This window comes from Pan paniscus, chromosome 13 (genome assembly GCF_029289425.2).
Source record: "Pan paniscus chromosome 13, NHGRI_mPanPan1-v2.0_pri, whole genome shotgun sequence".
In the NCBI taxonomy this organism is placed as follows: domain Eukaryota; kingdom Metazoa; phylum Chordata; class Mammalia; order Primates; family Hominidae; genus Pan; species Pan paniscus.
The window spans coordinates 28,333,228-28,339,537 of record NC_073262.2 but is presented as its reverse complement, the minus strand read 5'-3'; the positions used below and the strand labels follow the sequence as shown (position 1 = coordinate 28,339,537).

The 6,310-nt window shown below is 39.3% G+C and overlaps 1 pseudogene; it reads left to right on the top strand.

Moving 5' to 3' along the window:
• Positions 1-2,258: 2,258 nt before the first annotated feature.
• LOC100979592 (polyadenylate-binding protein 1-like) lies at positions 2,259-6,110 on the top strand (annotated as a pseudogene).
• The last annotated feature ends 200 nt before the right edge of the window (positions 6,111-6,310 follow it).

Here is a 6,310-nt window from a genome sequence, read left to right as displayed (position 1 = left end):
AATTTATTTAATAATTATGACTAATGTGCCTTTATATACATTGTAAATTACAAGCTTTAATTCTCACCAAAAACATGTTCTAGTGAATAAAGATTGTATTAGTCGGCTAGGAAAATCATAACAAAATGCCACAGACTGCATGGCTTAAACAACAGAAATTTATTTTCTCACAGTCATGGAGCCTGGGATTCCAACATCAAGAGGCCAGCAAGGTTGGTTTTTCTTGAGATCAGTCTCCTTTGTGTACTCAAGGTCACCTTGTTGTTATGTCCTCCCATGGCCTTTCCTCTCCGTGTGGGTGCATTCCTGGTGTCTCTCCCTCTTTTTATAAAGACACCAGGTATACTGGATTAGGGCTCCACTCTTAGGACCTCATTTATCCTTAATTACCTCTCTAAAGATTCTGTCTTCACATACAGTCACATTGAGGGTTAGGGTTTCAACACATGAATTTTAGGAGGACACAATTCAGTTTATATCCAGCATGCGATAACTATACAATTTTTAAATGCATTTCCTTATTATAAAGAGACTCCTTCCTTATTCATCCATCTCTTTAAAACAGTTATTACTATGACTTAAGTTTTACCTTCTCTTTTAATGAGAATAATGCACCTAGATCTATCAGACCATTTTTAGGAAGCGTATTTTAAAAAATTTCATATCAAATAAGATCTTGACCAAACCAAAAATTGTAAGCAGCCAATTTAGCATAAAAACCAAGAACACTGTCTACTTTGGTATAGTATTGAAGCGACTCACCAATTTAATCAAACCACACTTAGGTGCTAGTGTAGTGACAGAATTTTAGAATAATGTCTTTAAAGAAGTGCCTACATATAACTATTGGAAAAATCACCTGAAGTTTGGAAACAAGCAATAGATTACTAGGTGCTCTTTTATTACTTTTCTATTTACTGTTCAAAATTTACAACTCTTTAGGAACACAACCTAATGTACAGATTTTTCTCAGGTAAATACGCAAATCATTTCTCTCCAATGAAGAGATAACTGTGAAAGTTACAATTTATTGCCCAGAAAGACATTAACTAGTTTTATATCTAACCCAAGAATCTCACCCTAATATGTTTTCTTAAAATTACCTCTATACCTACCTCATCAAATGATCTTTGAACTGATTTTAACTTTCCTGGTCCATTCATTAATTAACAGGTTAAATAAAATATTTGACACGTCTATTTAATATTTGCCTCAGAGGCACAGATTTACCCTCCTGAAAATAATTCTTAAGCATAACCAATAAACACATATTCATTGATTAATACCTTAGGTTGGCATATTATAATAAACAATCTAATCTGGAAATTGAATCATTAATAGAGACTATAATACCAAATGATTTATAGTTTAATTTTAAAATTACTTGTCATGCTTTTAGGGAAAAATGGAAAATTAAAACTTTAAGAAAAGCACCTGGAACATTAAAAAAAAATTTTCTGTTATTTTTATGTTTATGTAAACATATAGTAAAAGAATAGGTAAATTTCTAAATTTCTTGTTTCCCATTGTCGTTTAATAACCACATGTTAATTCTGTATGTAGGCATTGTGAATACATATTTATAAAGAGAAAGAAGGGAAATTAGTATGATTTTAATCTATGGCTATTTATAATAAAGCAAATCATCTCTAACCTCATGGGCTTTGAACTCCCTATTACTAATATAGCTAGAGTCCCACATTGACTCTAAGTGTTTTGTTGGGGAAGAAGAAGCTCAATGGTTTTTCTCCCAAAGAAATCTGGCCTAGTGTCCTGAACGGAAAGGAACTAGGATTGTTGGTTTATGGAAACCTAAATGCAGGTAGGATCCTTTTGATATAGTCTTACTGGGTCAATTCTTCTGTTTCTTCAATATTCAAGGTCAGGAATCTTTTTCCATTGGGAAGTCTTCCTTGCCTACAAACATTAGCTAAATTAGACGCCTCTGAACTCCTATGCCGTCCTTTAATTGCACTTAACATGTATTTCGTATGTTTTATGATACTGCCTCCTTCTTTATTCCATAAGCTCAATAAAAAGAAAAACTGCAATGTTTGTCATCCAACTAATTTAGTGTTTGACATCTACATACTAAGTAAATAAACCAGGATAAAATATATTTGATCAGAGGAACTAATTAGCTTGACATAAAAACTTGAATATAGCCTTTCTCCCTGGCGGTTAGTGCTGAGGCTGAGGACAACATGCATTTACTAAAAATTCAAGAAAAGTCTAAAAAAATCTTTTAAAAATATCCCCTCAAATCGGCATCTACTCCTCCAGAGAGTTACTATAATATTTTTTCTTCCCCTTTTATTAAATAACTCTGTCAGCAGCCAAAACCGACCCCACCCGCGGCCCTGCAGCAGCCGTAAGGAGGAACCACGAGACCCAGGCCTTCCCGCCGCCCGAACCGGACACCGGCAGCCAGCAGACAGCGGCGGACAAGCGACCTCGCTCTGTGGCCAGTGAGTTGTTTCTGATTCGGATGATGTTTGTCCCTCGGCGCGTGCCCTTGCTCCCCGCCCCCGGCTGCGAGACCCCCGGCCCGGCACTCGCTCTCCTCCTGTCACGAAAGGGTCGCGGCCTGTAGCCCTGTGGGCAGCCGTGCCGCGATGAACCCCAGCGCCCCCAGCTACCACATGGCCTCGCTGTATGTGGGGGACCTGCACCCCGACGTGACTGAATTGATGTTCCAAGCTTAGCTCGACAGGTCCACCCTCACCATCCGGGTCTTTAGGGACTGGCTCACCCACCTCTTCGTGGGCTACGTGTCCGTGAACTTCCTGCAGCCGGCCGACGCGGAGCGTGCTCTGGCCACCATGAACTTTGATGTTATAAAGGGCAAGCCAGTATAAGTCCTGTGGTCTCAGCGCAATCTATCGCTGCGCAAAAGTGGAGCGGGCAACGTATTCGTTAAAAACCAGGACAAATCCGTTGAGAAAGCACTGTGTGATGCATTTTCTGCTTTTGGTAACTTCCTTTCGTGTAAGGTAGTTTGTGATGAAAATGGTTCTAAGGGCTGTGGATCTGTACACTTTGAGACACAGGAAGCAGCTGAAGGAGCTATTGAAAAAATGGATGGGATGCTCCTGAATGGTCTCAATGTATTTGTTGGACGGTTTAGGTCTCCTAAAGAACAAGAAGCAGAACTTGGAGCTAGTGCAAAAGAGTCCAAAGTTGGACCTGCCTCAAGTGTAAAAGTAATAACTGATGAAGGTGGAAAATCCAAAGGATTTGGATTTGTAAGCTTTGAAAGGCATGAAGATCCACAGACAGCTATGGATGAGATGAATGGAAAGGAGTTCAGTGGAAATCAAACTTACATTTGTCTAGCTCCGAAAAAAGTGGAAGGGCAGACAGAACTTAAGTGCAAATTTGAACAGATGAAGCAAGATAGAATCACCAGATACCAGGGTGCTAACGTTTGTGTGAAAAATCTTGATGAGAGTATTGATGATGAACGTCTCCAGAAAGAATTTCGTATAATCAATAGTGCAAATGTTATGATGGAGGGTGGTTGCAGCAAAAGGTTTGGCTTTGTATGTTTCTCCTCCCCAGAAGAAGTAGCTAAAGCAGTTACAGCAATGAACGGTAAAATTGTGGCCAGCAAGCCATTGTATGTAGCTTTAGCTCAGTGCAAAGAAGAGCGCCTGGCTCACTTCACTAACCAATATATGCAGAAGATGGCAAGTGTACGAGCTGTGCCCCACCCTGTAATCAACCCCTACCAGCCAGCACCTTCTACATGTTACTTCGTGGCAGCTATCCCACAGACCCAGAACCGTGCTGCATACTATCCTCCTGGCCAAATTGCTCAACTAAGACCAAGTCCTCCCTGGGCTGCTCAGAGTGTCAGACCTTATCCATTCCAAATATGACCTGTGCTATCCGCTCAGCTGCTCGTAACCACCACTCTGAGACCAGCTTCTTCACAGGTTCCACCAGTCATGTCCACACAGTATGTTGCTAACTCATCAATACAGACAATTAGTCCATGTCCTGTAGCTGCTGCTGCTGGCTCCACTCCTGCGGTCTACATCATTCCACAGTACAAATATGCTTCAGGAATTCTCATTCCTCAGCAGCATCTTAAAGCACATCCACAGGTTACCAGGAAGCAGCTTGCTGTTCATGTCCAAGGTCAAAAACTTTTGACTGCTTCCATGTTAGCATCTGCCCCTCTTCAGCAGCAGAAGCAGATACTGGGTGAAAGACTCTTTCCTCTTATTCAAGCCACGCACCCTACTCTTGCTGGTAAAATCACTGGCATGTTATTGGAGCTTGATAATTTAAAACTTCTTCATATGCTTGTGTCTCCAGAGTCTCTGAAGCTGTAGTTGTACTACAAGCCTACCATGTGAAAGAGGCTCCAGAAAGCAATTAACAGTGCTACTGTTGTGCCAACTGCTTAAAATTGATCAGGGACCACCAAAAAACAAAAAAACAATAAAACAAAAAAAACTTGTGTTTCAACAAAGAAAAATATCTAAACATCAAAAAACTAAAATATTATGGAAAAAAATTACAAAATATAAACAAAAAAGGAAAGCAAACTTTGAACCTTATGTACTGAGGAAATACCAAGTCTAGCAAACTTACTAGTCCTAGATTACTTATTGATTTGAAAATAACAGAAAAAAGAAAACAAAAAAATAGGAAAATTTAAAAACAAGCTGGGTGTGGTGGCTCACACATGTAATCCCAGCACTTTGGGAGGCTGGGGTGGATCGCCTGAGGTCAGGAGTTCGAGACCAGCCTGGCCAACATAGTGAAACCTCATCTCTACTAAAAATGCAAAAAATTAGCTGGGCGTGGTGGTGGGTACCTGTAACCCCAGCTACTAGGGAGGCTGAGGCAGGAGAATTGCTTGAACCCGGGAGGCAGAGGTTGCAGTGAGCCAAGATCGCGCCATTGCACTCCAGCCTGGGCAACAAGAGCAAAAAAACTCCATCTCAAAAAAAAAAAAAAAAACAATTAAAAACAAATTAATGTTTTATAGATCCTGGGAAAAATAATTTTCAGCAAAGTATGAAAATTTAAAGCATTCCTTTAATTTTTTAACTCTTAACTGTGGAAAAGCTCAGAATGTCAGTTATGTTTTAAATAACAGAATTGATAACGAAACAAGGAAATATAACTTGGATTATGAAATTCTTGGTTTAATAAAAATTCTTTAAATGGTTTTAAAAAACCTGAATAGGCTCAAAAACATAAGGTGATTATGTAGTGTATGTACACATCAAAGGAAGATGTGGCTGGGTGTGGTGGCTCATGCCTGTCATCCTGTCACTTTGGGAGGCTGAGGTGGGCGGATCACGAGGTCAGGAGTTCAAGACCAGCCTGGCCAACATAGTGAAACCCCATCTCTACTAAAAATACAAAAAATTAGCCGGGCATGGTGGCAGGTGCCTGTAATCCCAGCTATTCAGGAGGCTGAGCCAGCTACCCGGGAGGCAGAGGTTGCAGTGAGCTGAGATCACGCCATTGCACTCCAACCTGGGCAACAGTGCGAGACTCTGTCTCAAAAACAAACAACAAAAAAAGAGAGATGTGTATGCATTAATACTAATATGTGAATCAAAGGATTACTCTAATTTTTTCCAAAGTAATTGCTTATTTAACCTATTCAACCATTTTGTTTGTTTCAAACCTTAATAGGAATATAAACACAATCTAACTCTCAAACAGGTTAAATCTAAACTCTCTACACCTTTATCTAGCAAGTGCTATGTTGTATAGCTTTCTTCACTGTCACATCACAGGTATGATTTTGTAAAGCATATATTTTTACCTCATTGGGATTTGTAGCTATTAGAACATCAAAGCTATAGGAATATTTCAAATATCCCAAATATAAAAACGAATTTGATTTCAAAGGGAGGTTTTACACATTTAAATGCCTGAAAATAAGGCGTATAATAAAGAGCCTGGTAGACTGTTTACTCTGACAATATCACTGAAAATGGCTATAAAATATGATGGAAACACTGAAAAATTACCTTTGAGGAGGATGCAGAATCCGTTTTCTTTGTAAACTGACCCTGAAGATGTGTCAAAACATTTGTAATATCCACAATAAAGAGTCAACGGCGTGACTGGAAGATTTCTTGGGCCTGAAATACAATATTCATTTTAGTGATTCTTCTTATTTAATGTGGTGAGGTGAAAAACTGATATAGTCTATCCATTTTTCTTTAGGTATCCCTATTAATATCCACTTCTAAACTTTCAAAAAGCATAACTAAACAATGCAAAAAATATTTGTGATTGCCAGAGTAGCACAAGGGAACAGCAAAGACCTCTCAGC